Genomic DNA, 21,379 nt, shown 5'->3' on the forward strand with positions numbered 1-21,379 from the left:
TTTGGTATCTTGTTGCAAATACAGCCCAATACAAGATACTGTATTTTTATGTTTTTTGATAGTTTTCCTGTATACAGTCCACAGTGGCCAAAAACAAGAAAATCAAGTTTTAATAATTTATTGATACAATACTATGGTATTGTATCTTCAGGCAGATACAATAAATTTGTATTTACAATTTTATATTTTTCAACAGATACAATACACAAGTATCTGAATATACTGTATTGTATAGTATCTGTTTCACCGTTGGTCGAAGCAAAAATTCTCAACAACCTCACGTCAGAGGCGGTGGCGTCTTTTCTGCAGGAGCATTGGACCATGCGTTACGGGCTGGCGCGTTCTTATTCTACGTACGGCCGCTCGGAATTCAGAGGGGCTTTGGCGGAGATGCTGCGCGCTCTACCAGGCCAGCATAGGGTTTCAACTCCCTACTAGCCGGAGGGGCAGGGCATGGACCTCTCAAGGCTGCACTGGTGAAGTTGGTAGGCAAAAGCGGTAAGAACTGCCGCAAATACTTGCCTTTGGTTCTTTTCTCCGACCAAATTTCCACAAAAAGGACGACGGGCTATTCCCCTTACTAATTTTCGGCCAGCGCGCGGTGTTACCGCTGGATCTCAAGATTGAACCCTACTTGGGCGTCGATTGGGACGCGGTCAAGGACACTTCGGATCTTCTTGTCGCGCGCTCTTGTCAGTTGGAACGTAGCGAAGAGACACGCGGCATTGCTTACAAGAAGTTGATGGATGCGCGGGGTGATTCCTTGCGCTATTGGGAAGAGAAACACGCGTCAAGAATTCGCGATCCCCTCAAGCCTGGCGATCAAGTTCTTGCCTTTAATCGGTCTCTCGAGACACAGTGGGGGCAGTTGTTTGCTCACCGGTGGAACGGGCCCTACCGCGTCGTAAAGCAGGTTGAGGGAGGTTCTTACGTGCTGGCGGAGCTCGATGGCACCGAATTGAAGCGCCGGTTTGCCACGGATTAGGTCAAACGCTTTTATTCCCGTGGAGGCACTTCTGACCAAAATTAAGTCCTCCCACGGACGCACTTTTCAAAGTGCCAGAGGCAGATTTTTTTTGTTTTGCATGTGCAAACTCATCTGGGGCCTTTGGGCCCCAGAGTCGAAGCTTTCATTGGCCCTCTACACACCCCATTGAGCCATTTTTCAAATTTTTTTGAATATTTGAGCTTAAATTTGCCCAGGCATTATTCAACTCGAATCAAATTTGAATACAAATACTCGAATCGATTTGATTCAATGTGCTATGCCCTGTCAATGATAAGGCTGGCGGATTAACCTCTGAATCAAAAGTTGTGGCCCCGTGGAGTTGAATCAATTCAGGCACCTCTTGATCGACGTGGTTGATCAACCGGGAGATAAAGGCTGGAATGAACTTTGCAATTTCTTTGTTGGATACTGGCTGGGAAATCAAGGAAAGAGTGTGAGCACGTTTCAGGAGTAAGTTTACAATTCAGAAAGGCAATCAGCCAACTTACAGCGCAAGATGTGGTCAGAAAGCTATGGACAGCCTTCTCGACATCAGCCTTGGCATCCCCCAGATTGCAACCGCTAAAACAGACATGATTTCGGACATGGTGTTGGGCATTTGATTGGCGGCACTGATGACCAAGACGTCAAAAAGCTTGAGGGAGCTGGTCTTGACTTGCTATTTACCAGCAGTGGCGATCTGGTTGAGCAAGAATGGGAGGATGAGAAGAAGAATCTATGGGGTGATGATCTTGATGAGGCTGTTCAAGGCAGCTTCAGAAACAGCCGGTAGCTTGTTGCCCAAGGAAGGCTTCAAGGAGCTTGTGGAGCATCTGATGATTGCCATGGGCAAGGACGAAGGGTTCACCGGTGTGACCAACGGCATGACTGCACCGCTCGTATAACATAGTGTAAAAATGGTAGAAGTAATACTTTATTGAAACAGTTAATTTAATATAAAGAACTCAATAAAAAGTAATACACTTGAATAATGAAAAAGATAATACGATTAGCTTTTTTGTACATGATTTTTTAATAATGATAATGTAATAAATACCTCGAGGAATGAACCAAAGCAAAAAGAAAATCTCGACACAAAGTATAACGACGACGCTGCGCAAGCACAAGGAATACCACAACAAAACAGCCTAAATTGAAAGATTGTAAGAATGATGTCAATAACAGTCACAATACAGTTTTACACAAATAGAAATAGAATGACTACCTGCCCAGAGACTGAATCTAGCTCTCCTGATGCTTGGGGAGTCGACGATGCTTAGATTAGGGGGGTTCACGATTGGATAAAACATTTCTGGTGAACCCCTAAAACTTTTCTTGCTGGTGGATATTCACACTTAAATTAAGCATAAAATCCCAACACAAACAACCACCAGAAGCGATAAACCGCTACTGGTCATCCCCCTGTTGAGATAGTGTATTAGCATTTCCCTATGTAGTATGCTTCTAACCTATACACCCACAACTTAGCCTATATTATACATGTATATAGTCTAGTTGTTCTTCTTACTGTTATCCTTCCTCACTGAATGATGATTTTACTTTGACTTACTGTGCTCGGACTTTGTCCTCAACACCTCGTCAAATCTCTCTTAGTCTCGTGTCACCCCAGCTTCCCTCAACACCCCCCGCCATCATAAAAATTTAGATAAAGCTGCAAGTGCGGCTCCCACATCAGACCCCCCCCCTCACCCGATTCTGGCAATACCACCATTTCCAACAGTCAAAGTCACACCTCTGACACCCCGTCGCCGTTTCACCCACCTCGATTGATCTTTTTTTTTGGCTCAGTTTTCCCAAATGAGCATATCCAGTCAGGTACGTACATCTCCATTCCCATCCCTTTTGATCATCACTCACCCCCGACTGATCCCTTTCCCAAACGTTAGTTGGATCCGAGCTTGTTTGATAGCCCATCCGGCCTGTCTCCCAACGTATCCGACCTCCGCCTCCAATCCGATTGTAGCCCGTCGCTCTCGCTGAACGCCATTTCGATGTCAGGCACCAGATCTCAATTGCCTCCCCTGGACCCTGCCCCAGCGAGTGGGAAGCCAAAACGGGCCCGCAGGACTAAAGCCCAGATGATTGCACATTGGGCGCAGCTTGCTCGAGCCGAGGCAGAAGAGGCAAGAATCAAGACTGACGGGGTCGCCAATAGGTACAAAGGCAAAGGCGGAAAAAAGAATGCCCCCCGCTCTCGTAACCCTCGCCGTACTTCTCAACCGTTGAAACGTGTGACCACCCCAATCTCAACTCCGATTCCGCAGGGATCTGCCCCACCTGCATCCCAGACGACTGGCTCGGACGCTAACCCGCCGTTTGTGACTGAAGACTACAAGCATGTATGCTCTTACCTCGAGGAGGAGGCCAACTATACCCGCTTGTATGGAGATGGGGCCAAGACGGTGGTTGGCACAACCAAGGTCACAAAGGCGGCGGCGTATGACATGTTTGCGATCTACATTAACGATAAGTCTAACTCCCGCCTGCATCTCACTGGGTCCCAGCTCCGCCAACGAATCAATGGCTACAAGAAGAGGTTTGCAAAGGCCAAAGCGTGGGCCGATAATACCGGCGCTGGGATAGAAGAGGGTGAAGACCTACCTACTCTGGCCGAGATCCTCAAGAGTAAGTGCCCGTGCTACAAACGGATGTACTCAATCTTTGGAGGAAAGGCAAACATCACCCCGTTGGCCGAGTTCGACTCCATGACAGGAGGCAATCTTTATGATGGCTCCAATGACTCCGATGCTCCTCAGTCCACTCAGGAGATCTTCTATTTGGGCTGGGATGAGACTCAAGACAAGCTGCCCCCCTCGGGCATCATCACCCCAAACATCCGGCCTCTTCAAGATACGCTCGCACGACCTATTGATGGCCCGAACTTGGTTGGTGAGGATGAAGAGCTCCCTCCGCCCCTTGATTTCAGAGGGACTGCAGCATATCCCTCCCCGAGCTTGATATCTCAGCGTTCAATCCATCAAGCGACACATGGCAGTGCGGCCCCGAGTGCCGATCAATCTGCGGCCGACGAGGCGGCGCCAGCTGGCCGCCGGGCGTTTGCTAATCAACAGTCAGCTGACTCGACTCCGGTGGGACCCAATTGCAGCAATCAAAGCAAATCCAAGAGTCTCGCCTCCGCCTTTGAAAGCGCCAACACGGAGAAATTCGCTTACCTCAAAGAGCACATGTCCTGGGATAAGGAGAGGGAGCGCAATTGCCTTCAGCATGAAACCAATCGCGAAACGCTACGCCACGCGCAAGAGGTCGATCGTGCAAACCAATTGGTCACGGCCCAACTAACATTGGCACAGGCAAGGATGGAAAGTGCGCGCGAGTTCATAGGTCAAGGCAAAAGCGCCGCCGAGGTTGAGGCACTTTTGAAGGTTATTTATGGATAAAGCCAAGTGGTTTGTCACTCTTGTTCCCTCTTGACATATCACTTCCACACAGACTAATACTGATATGTTATTGGCGGCCCTCTCAGTTTGTGTAGCGGTCTCTCTTCACGCAAGGGAGGAGGGATTCCCTCCCACGCTTGATATTTGCCAAATTTTAGATATGCCCCCCGCCCAACTATCTGTGTAGTCATCCGATCCCCTCTCCCTTCACCTGCTGTGGTTTTAGCGGTCTCTCTTGACGCGAGGGATGGCAGATTCCCTCCCACAAATGATATTGGATCCCATCTCCCTTCACCTACACCGGGCGCATGTCTGCCCTATATGATCTGGCGCCAGCTCCTTATGTTTTCTCTTATTTGATATGCTTTCCTATCCGTCTGAATACCACATCCTGTTTGTTGGCTCCCTTGGAAAATAAATCATATTACTCACTTGGACGGAATCAAAGTCGTCCATCATACATGATGATGAGAGTGACTCAGGGGCCAACAAATTAACCCAAGCCACATCCAAACACACGGCTCAGTTGTGGTTTGGACAAGCTGTATTGGGCCAAGCTGTATTGCCTGGAGGTGGTCGCCCAGGCTATATAACCTACTCCAGAGCTCTTCCTCCCACCAGCTCCCAGGAACCCGCGGCAAAAATGGCGATTAGGCATCGACGTACCCCCCCCTCCCCCAATTGCACTCACAGAGAACCCAGAAGAGCCTCATGGTCTAACAATGGCATCAACGGCGGGCCATCCAGCTTGATGATCCTCCTCGACTGGCTCGCGGTACCTGGCAACTACGACCGATGGAGGGGCGAGGGCCGTTTGTGGTTTGACCGGGCAAACCGAGAGCTGGTGACCAATGAGATTTGAGTGATCATGCTTGATCATAATATCCGACGAGATAATAGAGGTAATAACAGAAATCCCTGTTCTTACCTACCCATACAAGCTGAAGTGACGAAGTGTTGGGAATGTGTAGCTATAATCGATCAAATCCAATACCTTCAAGGGAGTTACCAGATAGCTCGTGATTTCATGGCCCGAAGCCAAGATGAGCTTTATGCCAGCCTAGGCGATGAGGGTATGCAGATCCTTCGGAGTGAGTTTCTCCAGGAAGTCCCTACACAGCCCGGCGCAAGGACTGATGAAATATGGCCTTGCTACCTCAGACTATACACTCCAACGATGTCCGCATTGGGATGTTCTGCATTCAGTTATGCGTCAAGAAACCCTTAGGGATTTCGTATGCGTGTACCGGCAAGGGAGAGGCTCATCTGACAATGAATCTCAACAAGTCGTGCCTGAAAGGGCAGACCACGAGGACGGCAACGACTCAGATGCTACTACTATAAGCTCCTGAAAAAGAAATACATTTAATGTATTTAATCTAACCTCCTCCCCATAACAGCCCTACTGGTTATGAAATAAATCACAAGAAATAAAAACGTGAAAGAGGAACAAAAAGAGAAGGAGGGGATACCAATAGTGAGCAGAATCACAACGGCAATACTCCAAGGGAGTAATTGGTCTGAAGACAACGAGACTTTACACTATTGCGATGAGATCTTGCGGAGTCATCGTTTGAGTTTTCCGCTGGATGAGAATCTTCAGCCGGGGTATCCAAGACATCCCAAGAATCGCCTAGAATAGCGAGCATGTTGTGCAGAGTGACACAACAGTGGACCCATTGGATTATTTGTTTCATGTCCGATGGCTTTTGGATCGCCAGTTGTAAGTGCTGGAGGGAGGCCCATCGGCCCTTGAGGATCCCAATCGTGTGCTTGTTTCGAACGCAGGACCTTGCCAAGCAGTAATTAAATTCCGTGTTCTCCTTGATGTATGCGGCGGGTGCCTTGTACGCCGGGATGCAATGGCGACTCAATTCATAGGCCGAGTCGGCAATGAGGTACTGGCCTGCTTGCAAGAATGTGGTCAGTATTAGTTTAACCACAACCACATGTCACATGATACCTCACCTGGGTCAAAATGAGCCTTGGGCTCTGACCAGAGCTTCATTTTCTTGAATACTAGGCTATCCCCGCAGGAGCCGGGCCAACCGGTCATGTACGCCGTGATGTACCGATTGCAGTCGCAGACTATCTGGCAGTTGATTGAGTAACATTTTTTTCGATCAAAAAACACCTCGCCATCAATGCTTGGGCGCTGGTAGAGGGGGATGGTTGTGCCATCAACAAAGCCAACACAGCCTTCGAAGCCTTCAGCCTTCATAACGTCGGAGATCTCCCTTCGTCTGTTCGCATCCGGCCATATCAAGTGAGAACCAGACAAGTCGTTGATCGCGCGAACCACCCGGCGAGTAATTTTGACAACCGTCCCACGGCCCATGCAGAGGTTCCTGGCAAATCTTCCCACCGAGGCCCCATTGCCGTTGGAACCAAGCCTTTCAAGAGTAAAGGGCTAACTGGTGAGGTATTGGGAGCTGTTGTCGAGGGCTGTTGCTCTGGAAGATTGGGTTAGCGTATATCTTTTCAAGAAGCCACACGAAGCCCAATTGCGTCGTTCGGACCGCTTGTTTGAAATCTTCGTCCCTCATCTCAAACAGGCGCACCAAATTGTATTCGTCGTGTCTCTTTCCCGGCGATCGAGTGTGCAAGTACCGGTTACTGAGCACCAAGCCGAGCATATCAGATATGGTTTCTTCATCCTCAAAAAGGAGGTCCAACACCAAAGCGTGCCCGGGATTCTCAGGAGCCACCATCGCGCCAAGGGAAGGGACCGTTGGTATCCCCAAGATAGAATCGAGCATGTCGTCAGTCTCTTGATGATGAAGGAAGATGATCATCATGAACAGGTCACGAATGACCTGTTGCCGCTCACTATACTAAAAGAAATCACAACACTAAGAGAGTTTATTTCATGGTTAGAATGAGGTTGGTCTATCTGACAAGCTCAGAGACAGAGAAAGAAATAAACAAGTCATGTACCTAAGAGCGGAACTATTGCCGGCTCTGGTATGAGATAGAATAATAATGGGAGAAGACTGCTATGGCAGCTAGGACCACGAGATTGTGGGGAGAGGACAACTGTCTGAGATGAGCAACTGTGTTCTGCATCAGTGCCTGAACTTTTGGTGCGAAAGCTAAAGAGATGATGTTTATCTCTTACTTGTGCTCGTTCAGGCTTGGTACTTTAACGTCCGCCGATACGAGTGAGAAGCGTGCCGGGACTGCTACGGTCTGTTATTGTAACAGATCTCTATATCAGTGACCGGCTACGCTTTGATGACTCTGCATCGAAGGACTTACCACTTGTTGAGGTGGAAATCCTTTCGATGAGGCTGGAACCGATTCGGTCTGAGTTGGCGTCGGGCGAATGCTTGCTGTAATTAGAACATTGTTCTTTTAATCAGCAGCTCGCTCCTCGGCTTGTAACAAACCCAAGGAGCACAGCTTACCTATTCGGTGTTGTGCTTCTCTTGGGACGTTTAGGCTCTTCGTCGGATGTAGACGTGGCTAGAAGGAGAGGAACAAAGTTTCAGCTTCTCGCCTACTCCTATTGTCTGAGAGTCTCATGCTTATGCATGGACCTGGGGGTCGCGCGGACTCACCATTCCCCCTTGCGGGGTTAGGGTTTCGCTCCTTGCGCTTCCTTTGCTCTGGGGCGGGCCCTGAGTCTTGACATCCCGCCATGCTTCGATCCGTTAGGGTTGAAGCAACTTGTGACGAAGGCTTTATCCCGATGACCTCAAGCGCCCGTCTGATGATGACTCTGCCGACCGGTTTGGTGAGAAAGTCGGCGGCATTTGCCTCGGAGCGGATGTAATTGAGTTGAATTAATTTTCTGACCACTAGCTCGCGGACGAAGTGAAGGCGAATCGCCATATGTTTCGTGCGGAAACTATTCTGAGAAGTCTCGCTCTTGGCCAGATCGATAGCGCCTCTGTTATCGACTAAAACTTCGATGTTGTGAGGGGTAGGTTGGATCTTGATCTCAGATAGAAGATTAGAGAGCCAGGCGAGTTCGCGACCTAGGTCTGACAAGGCTTTGTATTCAGCCTCTGTTGTCGACAATGACACCGTTGCTTGCTTCGAAGATTTCCAAGCTAACAGGTGAGATCCCGCCATGATTGCAAAGCCTGTGGAGGACCGCCTAGTGTCAGGGCAGTTCCCCCAGTCCGCATCGACGTAGGCCTTCAGTGGACCTTCAGGGTTCTTGAGAAAAGCAAGTCCAAGAGTCTTTGTGCCAGCCAGATATCGGTAGACTTGAATTGCTGCTTGATAGTGCAGCATACCAGGGCTCTCGAGGTATTGCGACAAGGAGCTGACAGCGTAGGCTATGTCAGGTCGAGTTAAAACGCTTAAGTAGTTCAGCGAGCCAATCAGCGCTCGGAAGTTCACGCCGGTCTTTCTGAACTCAGCTATTTCTTGAGGAGTCGCTCTCTTCAGGTAAGCTTTTGGATTGAGCGGACAAGTCGCCGAGTGTAGCTTGTCGAGGCCGAACTCTTCCAGTTTGCGCTTGATAAATTGTGACTGATTGATATGCACTCCTTTTTCGGTTCGCTCAATGTTCATCCCCAAAAGGAATTTAGCCTCACCCATGTATTTGATCTTGAATTCGGCCTCCATTTCAGTCTTGAATTTCAGCGGTTTCTTGCTGACGAAAACTAGATCATCGACGTGAGCGTAGACTAAGGTGTCCTCTCTTCCTGCTACCCCAGCACGGTAGAAGACACACGGGTCGGCTATGGAGATTGAGAAGCCGATTGTTTTCAAGTAGTTTGAGAGTTGATTGTACCACACTAGCGGCGCTTGACGCAAACCGTATATTGCTTTCTTGAGGTCCAGCACGGTGTTTGGAGGTACCTCAAGTCCAGGGGGAGGAAGAAGCGTGACTTTGTCTTCGAGAGGACAGGTCAGGAAAGCGCTCCGAATGTCAAGTTGATGAATTTCCAGATCGTGATTCACTGCAAACGAAATGAGTAACCTTAGTGAGCATGGCCGACCGGTTGGTGCGTAGCGCGCTTCATAGTTTAAACCATAGGTCTGTCTGAAGCCTTGCGCGCAGATGCGAGCTTTGAACTCCGTCACCTTGTTGTCCGGACCCAGTTTCTTTCGGAAGGCCCAGGTTGCAGGGATGGGTGTGTCGTCAGGTCGGCGGAGACGCTGTAGCCAGACATCATGCTGAATCATATTCGCCACCTCTTTAAGCTCTGCCTCTTTCCAATCAAGGCATTCGGCCGAGTTCATCGCTTGCCGGTGATTTTGCGGCTCAGATACAGTTGTGGCATGATACATTTGCCGCCGGCTGTAGTTCCGAATGTTGGCCGGATCAATATCGCTAGTGATTAAGGTGGGATGTCGTGGACCAATCACTTTTATTCGAGGAAGCGGGGGCGGCTGCGGTGGATGCTCCTGGTGGCTCTGTCCAGCAGAGTCGTCTCCCGGTCCATCGCGGTGGTCGTCCTGCTCCTCATGCTCATTGTCCAAACGAGGACCTGGCGCCAGCTCTTCTAGGATTCGATCGATCTCTTCTTCCTCTTCACGTGCTTCGTCATCATTCTCGAGTTATTCATTCAGCTCGTCCTCTTCGGTGAAAGGCATCGGTTCATCTTCAGTGAATGATGGAAGCTTGTTGATGCCGAAGGTGTTAAAGCTCTGGTTCAGCGCCGGACAAGTCGGGAACGTTGCTTCATCGAAGTGAACGTGCTTGGAGGTTACAAATGACTTATCATCAAGTCGGAAGATTCTGTACGACGTAAAATCATTGTCGTAACCCAACATGATGCCGTCCCAGGTTATCGGCCCAAACTTGATCCCGTGGTTTTGTTTCGGTTTGACGATCCAGGCCCGGCAGCCAAATGGCCTGAAGAAGTTCATATTGGGCTTGATTTTGAACATCAATTCCATCGGGGAGGCCCGGCTTTTGCTGAGAGAAGGCAAACAGTTAGTGGTAGCCGTGGCGGACTTGACCGCTTCGCCCCACCATTCCGGCGCCATGTTGGCCTGCATCATCAGGGTGCGGGTCATCTCAATCACAGTACGGTTAGCTCTTTTGGCGAAACCGTTGTGTTGCAGCGTATACGGTGGTGATACGTTATGTTGAATTCCGGCTTCCTTGAGAGTCGCACCTAAGATTTTTCCGACAAATTCCCCTCCACCATTGGTTATCAGTTTCTTGATAGTATTTCCGGTCTGTGCTTCAAAGAACTTCTTGAAATCCAATATGGCGGCTGGGGCTTCGCTCTTCAGCTTGAGGATTACCGTGTGTATGAAACCGGAGAACTGATCGACGAGCGTGAGGAAGTACCAGGCGCCTCCGTTTGTAGCGGGGGTTATTGGACCAACGAGATCAGCGTGCACCACGTCCAGCAAGTGAGATGCTGCTTTGAAGTGGCTGCTGAAGGGCAGTTGAGTGATTTTGCCCTTCATACATGCATCGCAGGCCTTTGTGGCCTCGGCTGGTAAGGGATCGTCAAGCATTGCTTCAATGCGCTTGCGACTCGCGTGGCCTAATCATTGAGGGACTCCTGTCCGTACAAGCGGAGGCAGTCGTGTGAGGGGATGGGTGCTGTTTAGGCTGCCCTCGTGGCTGGGTGGTCCGTGGTGATGAGCGCTGAAAATGGGGGGGATCAGGGATAGCTATTGGGTTTTGGGTGGTTTTGAGAAGTTCGCCGGGGGTTTGGATCCTCGGCGGCGGTTGTTTTGTTTGAGGGGAAGGGAGATGTGTTGAGTTTTCTTTGCTGTGACAGCCCTGTGAAATCATTGAGCGGGAGCTGGTCCATCCATCGACTCGGTCGGCTCTTGCCTCTCTCCTCAAGTCCGCTTCCCCTTCCTTTGTCATTCTTCATCCTCATCGACTTCGCCGACTCTTCATCCTCATCGACTTCGTCGACTCTTCATTCATCGACTTCGTCGACTCTTCACACTCTCCTATTGTCTCGACATCGCTCAAGACCTCTTCTTTGTCTCAACATTGCTCAAGACCCTTTCCTCTCTCGACCTCGCTCGAGTGCTCATCAAGAACGGCTCATCTCTCCAATTTGGTGAGAAACGAACAATAACATCTTCCTCGGTCCTTCCTCCCTCGGCTAATCCTTTCTTAAACTTCTCCAGTGTCCTTGTTCTCTGTCTTCTTAATCTTGTCCTTTGGTTGTCTAATATTTCCTCTATCCTGTGGTGGTAAATTATTCTTTCTTATTCTTGTTTTTCTCTCATTGTTCTTGTTTCTAACCCTGTGTCTTTAGTCTGGTTCTTAATTTCTTCGCAATTTTAGATCAAATTCTCTCACGATTAACAGTCGAAGGTCGCCAATCTCTGCGCTTCGAACCGTATGTCGTCTAACGCCGAAGAATCTAAACAACCCTTTACAATACAGAACCAGCCACCCCTTCCTAAACCTACAACCAAGATGACAGACTCCATAATCTCAGCCGAGAAGCTCAAAGCACTGGCCATCAAAACGGCCATCAAGTCTATTCCTGCTCTGACTCAGGAAAACTTCTCGAGCTGGAAGGAGCGAATGATTAACTTGTTTGAAAACTTAAATGTGAAGGATATTTTCACTCTCAATACCGGAATCATCTCATCCGATAATGAGCTTTTTATTCGAACGATCATGACCTCGAAACTAGACATTGAAATTCAATCTAACATCATGAACAAGGACAACCGAGGAGACGCCCTCAAGATCTGGAACGCAATCCTCGAGTACTTTGCATCAAAGCACAGTGCTAATCGAGCCAGAATATGGAATCAGTTCTCCTATCTTACTTTTGAAGAGACTGACATTAAGGCTTTTATCACTAAAATCAAGAAGCTGATCAATGAAATGCACGAGGTCGGAATTCAAATCAACTCCGACATTGTCGGCTATGAAATCCTCAAGAAACTGCCCAGAACTACCGAGATGGACAGTATGAAGACCACCATAACTCAAAACGGTCTCACTAAGCCTGAAGAAATTCTCGATCATATGCGAATCCACGCTCATAACCTCGTGATAAATCAAGGCTCTTCTAAGTCAACATCCTCTCAAGTTTCTCTGTTCACCGACCCAAGCAAAAGGTGCTCTAAAGAATATCACAACCCCTCGGCTACACATCCTAAAGACAGATGCTATATGCTGTACCCCAAGCTTCGACCACCGAAGTCCGACGATGCTCAACCGGCAGCTAAAAACTCTCGATCGGAGAATAGTGTTAGCAGCTTTCTCTCTTCTATATCTTCTCCTTTTTCGAACTTTATTCTCGATTCCGGGTCCTCTGCTCATATGACCTCCAATCTGCATCTTTTCACGACCATCTCATTAAAAGAAGAAGGAATCGTGAAGACCAGCTCCGGCACGGAATCTCTGAAGATAAAGGGAATTGGATCTATCAAACTCTCTAACGATGCAGGTGATATCATCCTCCACAATGTTCTTTTCGTCCCCAATATTGTAGTCAATCTCCTGTCTGTTCGATGCCTTGCCCTCGAAGGTTATAAGATTTTTTTTGAAATAAATTCCTTCTTCATCACTAAAGACAACTTGGTCGTCATGAGTGGACGATATGAGAATAATCTTCCTACGCTTCAATTCAAAAACTTGAGTCAATCATGTCATTTCTCGACGAGTGAACTGCTTCATAAATCTCTCGGACATGTGAGCTATCGAAGGATACGACAAAGACTTGGTGTTCAGCTCAAAGACTACGGAGCCTGTGAAGCTTGTGCGGTTGCTAAGATCACCAAAGGATCATTCCACTCACGACACTCTGTAGCTTCCAAGCCTTTCGAGGAAGTTCATCTTGACATTGTAGGACCAATCTCTCCTTCCTCTCGTGAAGGACACCGATACTTTCTCACAGTTGTCGACAGTTGCACCAGATTTTGTGCCGCTCTTCCCTTAAAAAACAAGAGCGATGTAGCTCAGATTTTGGAACAAGCAATCAATCTTGAAGCTCGCCGTTTCGGCTATTATCCCACAATAATCCACTCAGACCGGGGAACTGAGTTCATTAACAAGCATCTCTTGAGTTTTTGCAACAAGCATCTCATCAAAGCTCGATACTCTGATGCGTACACTCCTCAACAGAATGGATTGGCGGAACGATTTAATCGAACCATCTTGGAATCCGCTCGAGCTATTTTCAAGGACTCGGGTCTAAATAAAAGATTGTGGAGCGAAGTCATCAAAGCTAGTACTCTGACCTTGAATCAAATACCGGCCCACCGAAGTAAAAAATCTCCCTTTGAACTCTTTAAGAACCGATCGATTCCTCTCAGCTACTTTAAACCTATTGGGAACAGGGTGTCGTATTTATTTCTACCCAAAAGAAATAGCTCTAAATTGGCTGAAAAAGGTGGCTTAGGCACTCTGGTCGGTTTCAATGAAGAACTAAGATCGTATAAAGTTCTCACAGACGACGGAAAATTGCTGGACACAAAGCATCTTTCTTTTTTGGACTTCCCTAAGTCTGATTTGACCGGAGAAGACTCAGAATTTCGGGTTGAACTTTTCGACGAAGATGACCAGCCTCCTAAAAATCATTCTGATCCAGATTCTGGTGATACTCCTCAAGATGCACCAGAGGTTCAAACTGAACCCATTAAGGAAGAATCCGATAATGAAGAAGATGAAATTGCGAGCAACTTAGTTCCTCAACAGAGGTCTCTTCGAGATCGTACCAACCGAGTAAAACCCGTGAAATATTCTTATCTGACCGGTGATCCGGAATCTTTTCAACAGGCTATGAAGGGGCCTGACAAATCTAAATGGATCGCTGCAACTGATGATGAACTCAACAATATCGAAGAACATGAGGTGTGGGACGACGAATGGGAAAAACCGAACTCCTTTTTGCAAACTGTGTGGATCTTCAAGACTAAACCATCGACTCTCTCGTCAGCCGAAAGAAAGAAGGCTAGACTCTGCATTCAGGGCTTTCGACAGGTTGAAGGTCGAGATTACGAAAATACATTTGCTCCCACCGGAAAATTCACTACCCTGCTCATAATTCTGATGTTTGCTTTAGACAAGAAGCTTCCAATTCGACAATTCGACGTCAAGAGCGCTTTCCTATTTGCTCCGCTGAAAGAAGAAATCTACATTAAAACCCCTGAAGGGTCCAAGAGGAAATCTCCGTTTCTCCGCCTCAACAAATCACTCTATGGGCTTAAGCAGGCACCAGCAAACTGGTACGACACTCTCACGTCATGGTTTAAAGAAATTCATTTTGTACAATCCACAGCAGACCCGTGTCTGTTTCTCCATGAAGATCATCACTCAGCCATTTTCTTTCATGTCGACGATCTGGTAGTGGTGGGCAACGTGGAAGCCTTTGAATCCTTGTTTCTGCTTCAATTTCCAAATTCTTCAGCCCACGCTCCAGACACTCTTCTTGGAATGGATCTGACAATGGAGAACGGTGCCATTAAACTTTCGCAGCAAAAATTGATAAAAAAAGGTCTAGAAATTGCCGGGATAGGTGACTGTCGACCAGTCAAAACTCCCCTTTCTGTGGGTGTACAACTGTTACCCGCTACGGAAAATGAGAAGGCCGAATTTGAAAAACTCAAGATAAATTATCGAACTCACACTGGAATCCTCAACTACCTATCCTGCAGGACTAGACCAGACCTGGCTCCGGCAGTCTCCATATTGTCTAGTTTCAACAATGAGCCTGGGATTCAACACTGGAAGCAGGTCATACATTGCTGGAAATACATTGCCGGTACAACCGATCTTACTCTGACACTTCGACCGGATTCTGAAGACGATTCTAAAACCTTGCAACATTACACAGATGCAACCTGGGCCGATGATCTCGAAACGTGTATCTCCCGCAGTGGCTCGATATTTTTCTGGAAAGCATGCCCAATCTCGTGGAACAGCAAGAAACAACACAATATCACTATGTCATCTACTGAGGCCGAACTGAATGCCTTGTCTGATGGTGTACAAGAAAATGAATGGATCAAATATTTAATTGAAGAACTTTGGAATGAAAAAATCAATCCGACACAATTTCATATCGACAATCAAGGCTTGCTCGAAAAACTGAAGAATTTTGGCTCCAATTCTAAGACCAAACACTTAGATATCAAGATAAAACATATTCGACAATTGAATAACAATAATGAAATTCAAGTAAAACTCATCCCAACTGAAGAAATGGTTGCCGACGCATTAACCAAACCCAGCAACACTGACTCACTACACCGCCTACGAGAACGATGTTTCATGGTTCAAGTTCTTTTCTCAACAAATTGCGGGGGGTGTTGAGTTTTCTTTGCTGTGACAGCCCTGTGAAATCATTGAGCGGGAGCTGGTCCATCCATCGACTCGGTCGGCTCTTGCCTCTCTCCTCAAGTCCGCTTCCCCTTCCTTTGTCATTCTTCATCCTCATCGACTTCGCCAACTCTTCATCCTCATCGACTTCGTCGACTCTTCATTCATCGACTTCGTCGACTCTTCACACTCTCCTATTGTCTCGACATCGCTCAAGACCTCTTCTTTGTCTCAACATTGCTCAAGACCCTTTCCTCTCTCGACCTCGCTCGAGTGCTCATCAAGAACGGCTCATCTCTCCAATTTGGTGAGAAACGAACAATAACATCTTCCTCGGTCCTTCCTCCCTCGGCTAATCCTTTCTTAAACTTCTCCAGTGTCCTTGTTCTCTGTCTTCTTAATCTTGTCCTTTGGTTGTCTAATATTTCCTCTATCCTGTGGTGGTAAATTATTCTTTCTTATTCTTGTTTTTCTCTCATTGTTCTTGTTTCTAACCCTGTGTCTTTAGTCTGGTTCTTAATTTCTTCGCAATTTTAGATCAAATTCTCTCAAGATGTGATCTTAAGGAAGAGGAAGGAAAAAGATCCGGAAAACTCTGATGAAGGATGATCGGCGGGCGGAGCCCGTAAGTTGAAACTCTGAATATAGGATCTATAAGCTCAGTGATGGTCCGTATTCTGGGGATCAGAATGCCATGGCCACCCATCATCCAAGTTCGAGCTGAACTTGGACTCCGGGTGACATGTCACATACATTTCATCACATCCTCCGCGCGCTACACGCGCACACACTCACAACAAACAAGAGAAGCAGGAAAAGAGAACATAACACAAAGAAACAAGAAAAGCACAGTGAGATGAAGCAGAAAGAAGAGAGCCAGAGAGAAGAAAGGAAGAAAGAAAAGAGGAGACAGAAAACACTCAAGACAGGCAAAAACAAACAGAAAGAGACAGAAACCAGAAACAAAACAAGGAAATAAACCCACAGCACATGCTGTGTTAGGACCAAGAAAAATGAAAGAGTTAGATGGCAGGGGACAGGGGAAGTGAAAGAGGGGAAGGAGTATGGAAGAGAAGGGGGTGGAAGATGAGGAGAGGGAAAAGGAAGGGAAAAGGGGAAGATCTTGAGAAGGGAGCCAGTTGAAAGTGGGAAGGTGGAAAGTGGGAAGGTGGAAAGTGGGAAGGTGGAAAGTGGGAAGATGATGGAAAGAGGGTGAATTCTTGAAGGTCTTGAGGATCTTGATGAGTCTTGAGGAGTGAGAAGCGAGTGGAGTCTTGGTCTTGATGTTGCTGGCGGCGGTGATGCTCCTGAATAGCTGGCCACGAGAGGGGCCACCACATCGTCTGTGCCAGAGATCGAAGCTATTTGGTCTAGCCGCTGTCAATACTTCGGTGAGATTGACTACTGGCTTCACTTGTGGATTGCATACACCCACTATTTCGAAGATTGAGTTGGATGTGTCAACATCGATCAAGGTTTGATCGTCAATCTTCACATTAAAGCCGCAGGGAGCAGGTGCTATAACAGCCTTGTTTTCCATAAGCTGAGCAAAAGAAATAAGGCTACGAGTCAAGTTAGGGACGTAGAGAGCGTCTTTTAGGACGATTGAGGATCCGTTTTCGAGGCGGAGCACAGCATTCCCTTTTGCCACGGCGAAGAGCTCTCTTTGATCCCACTTGTTGCCGGTGGCGATGCTCATCCTCACTGGGGTTGTGGTGCTGAACAAATCCAGTGCGTTGAGCATGTGGTGACTGGCACCCGAGTCCAAGACCATTGCCAATTTATCTCCAGAGTCGTTGGTGCCAGTCAGGTATCCAAAGGTTGGTTGCACTATGTTTGCCGAAGCTGGAGTATCCGATGCTGTAGTGGTTACTAGCCCGGTTGGAGGGTTCGGTCGAGCCTTCTTGTAGAGACCTGGGTGTAAGGTCCAGCAGTCTTCCTCAGTGTGAGAGGTTGCCAGCGGGTTGTGCTGCTTGTTGGTGCATGGATGTGGGTTGTATCGCCTCTTCTGTTGATGGTTGCCTCGATTTCTAGACTGCTGCGCCTGTGTCGCCAAAGCCGTGGATGAGCTCGCAGAATTATCCTCGCCTCTAAACATAGTTGCTGATACGGCATCGTGGTGAGCGATGTCCCTTAGTTTAGCAATTATTTGCTTAGGATGAGATAGCATTTCGGCGTTGCTAATCAAAGTTTCCATTAGCGAGGGCCGTTTTCTCGAGATCCTTGCGATGATCGTGCAGCTGAGGATGGTACCAGGAACGTCCAGGCCCATTGCGGCGAATTCAGCCAGCATGGATTCAAGTTGCGTTATGTAGCGGTTGATATCGTTGTTGTATTGTATGTCTTCCCACTTTCTCCACGCATGATAGATAGCCAGGACTGAAGCTGAGGCTTACTCTCCTTTAAGTTCCTTCCACAGCGCGAAGGCATCGTTGAAATTCTCATCCGTGATGATGTGATTATAAATGTCGTCCTCGATATGTCCGCTGATGATCGCTGCCGCTTGCACGTATTCCAACTTGGTTTGTTCTGAGGCGTTAGGGGTCAAAGGTTCCTCGATGCACTTCATTAAGCTTTTTACAGCAAGGTAAGTCTTGACCTTTCGCTGCCAGATCGGAAAGTTCTTTTCGTCGAAAGTTGGGCATTTGAACAAATCGCGCTCCTCACTGGTTGCGGTGGTAGAGCTTGCAGTGGCTGAGGAAGATGCAGCGGCAGGGGTTTGGCGAGTACCGGCCATCGAGTTCCGCTCTTAGTCGTGATATTTGAGGTTGAAGGGTTCTGAGTCTCGAGACTGTAAATCTAAAAGAAATCACAACACTAAGAGAGTTTATTTCATGGTTAGAATGAGGTTGGTCTATCTGACAAGCTCAGAGACAGAGAAAGAAATAAACAAGTCATGTACCTAAGAGCGGAACTATTGCCGGCTCTGGTATGAGATAGAATAATAATGGGAGAAGACTGCTATGGCAGCTAGGACCACGAGATTGTGGGGGAAGGACAACTGTCTGAGATGAGCAACTGTGTTCTGCATCAGTGCCTGAACTTTCGGTGCGAAAGCTAAAGAGATGATGTTTATCTCTTACTTGTGCTCGTTCAGGCTTGGTACTTTAACGTCCGCCGATACGAGTGAGAAGCGTGCCGGGACTGCTACGGTCTGTTATTGTAACAGATCTCTATATCAGTGACCGGCTACGCTTTGATGACTCTGCATCGAAGGACTTACCACTTGTTGAGGTGGAAATCCTTTCGATGAGGCTGGAACCGATTCGGTCTGAGTTGGCGTTGGGCGAATGCTTGCTGTAATTAGAACATTGTTCTTTTAATCAGCAGCTCGCTCCTCGGCTTGTAACGAACCCAAGGAGCACAGCTTACCTATTCGGTGTTGTGCTTCTCTTGGGACGTTTAGGCTCTTCGTCGGATGTAGACGTGGCTAGAAGGAGAGGAACAAAGTTTCAGCTTCTCGCCTACTCCTATTGTCTGAGAGTCTCATGCTTATGCATGGACCTGGGGGTCGCGCGGACTCACCATTCCCCCTTGCGGGGTTAGGGTTTCGCTCCTTGCGCTTCCTTTGCTCTGGGGCGGGCCCTGAGTCTTGACATATACTTGTGCATCAGAGGTGACTGCCGGGGCGAGCAGGTGATGACGATACCACTCGGCTTGCTCGTGTGTTCGGAGGTGGCCAGGCGAGCGGGTGATGAAGGGGCCAGATGCGTGCCGGTCCAAGGTGAGGATGGGTGTTTGGGGGCTTCTCCTCTGGCAGGTGATCGGATGCCAGTCCGTTTCCGTTGCTGAGCCACCAGTAAATTTTGCTGGTGGGTCTTTTCTGGTGAGTTAAGATTGAGTTAAAATTTCAAGTGCGCAGCGTGCGCAACTCTCCTGGTGGGGTGGTTAAAAATTTCTGGGGAAATCCAATCGTGAACCCCCCTATTGAGTCTTCGATTGATTCGATTTGGTACAATGAAGAATATCTTCAAGTAGCGTAGGAATTGATGAAGTTTTGTGAGTGAAGTGAGTAGCGATGATGAAGATAAGAAGATGAGGAGCGGGAATAAGAACGGAAGGGGGAAGAATAGAGTTGTCGGCGAATAGTGTCTTGATTACCAGAGTCCGGCGGAATCGAGATCGATCGTCATGCTTTTGTTTCACCAAACCATATGCAAAAACGCATGCATAGACTTTAAACATAAACTCAATGTACGAGTTTAAAACTCGACACAAAGTGCAGGTACCTTAGCGAGCAAATGCGTTTTGCTTGTCTCGGGGGCCTTTGAGGATGGCTTCGGCAAGACTTTGACAGACAAAGGCTTGAGGATCTTCGGTCTATCTAGTTACGTACAAGTCAGAGCAGTATAACGTTCGGTAGAGTCAGAACAGAAGAATGACCGAACAGACACGCCTTGAGAATGCTCACCAGCTCTGTGACAGCAGCATCTCGGGGGCAGCTTGGTCAGTGTTAGTCAGCAGAACGTCGATATCAATCAAGCTAGAAAAGAATGAAGCAGGGATGGTTGCATCAGCGTGAAATGTGCAAGACTAATCGGAAACATGGGTTGGTTCTGCCAGATCAGGGAGGATGTGTTGAGCTCCGGCGGGCGAGTTGAGGGGCGCCGGGCTGAGGTCGGCGTGATTGAGCTGGTAGACATCCTCACCCTGATGATCGACATCCAGGAGCCGGATTCGCCAGCCTCGATCGGTGGGCGGAATGACGGAAACGCTGGATCATGATGGATGCCATTGCCTTGCCTTGGACGCGTCGGTTGGCAAGCTTGCGTCTGAGGAGGAGGGGTTCGATCAGGAAGCGCTGATTGGGCGATGAGGAGGGCGAATCACTCTCCGTCAATCAGGGGCTTGTCCCAAGATCGCCGGCCTTGAGGGATGGAGTGGCTGCAGCCTCAGGGGAGTGAGCCATCTGATTGCTGGGTGCTCCGATAGCTGAGCATCCGCTTCGAAAACTGCAGATTGGACAACAGGAGAGCCGATGGCCAAAGAGGAAACCCGCCGATCATTCTCTGAGTCTAGCCGATTGTTTTTTTTTTTTTTTTTTTGGTTGTGATCAAAGCATATAAAGCCCTCCAACCACTTCCTAAATCAAAAGCTTATCTCTCTCTCTCGTAAAGCCAACTTCATATCACCTCTTTTTACCTGCACTTTTGGAGTCCCAAATTATTTCATCTTCCCTCTGTGCCCAAATCATACAATTGATGGCAGGCTGTTCTTTCATTGTTTGATGCAACAGATCCACAGTTTCAAGGGTTAAACATCACATGGATGCTTCCCAAAGCGTCCAAGTGGTGCTCAGCCCACCTAGCATCCTCTGGATGCTCCCGGGGCATCCTGTGGATGTTTTTCAGCTCAAATGGTCTGTGGAATGCAGCCCAATTCTCAAAACATGTGCTGTAGTGCAGACTTATCTCAGCTTAATGGGATGCAGTGTAGCAAGTGTATGTATGACCCCATCTTCAATAGCCTTGATCTTTACCCTCCCTCTAGTCTAATTGGGTGCTTGCAACAGCTGTCAGACTCAATCAACAATTAATGCCTGCTCCCCTGACTCAATAACTTGAAGCTCTTACAGAATGATCAAGGAGAGCAGGCAGTGATTGATTCTAACAGCTTTTGCAAGCACCCAAGACCAGAGGGAGGGTAAAGATCAAGGCTATTGAAGATGGAGTCATACACACACTTGCCACACTGCATCCCATTAAGCTGAGATCAGTCTACACCACAGCGCGTGTTTTGAGAATTGGGCTG

Source organism: Puccinia triticina, chromosome 11A (assembly GCF_026914185.1).
Source record: "Puccinia triticina chromosome 11A, complete sequence".
NCBI lineage: Eukaryota > Fungi > Basidiomycota > Pucciniomycetes > Pucciniales > Pucciniaceae > Puccinia > Puccinia triticina.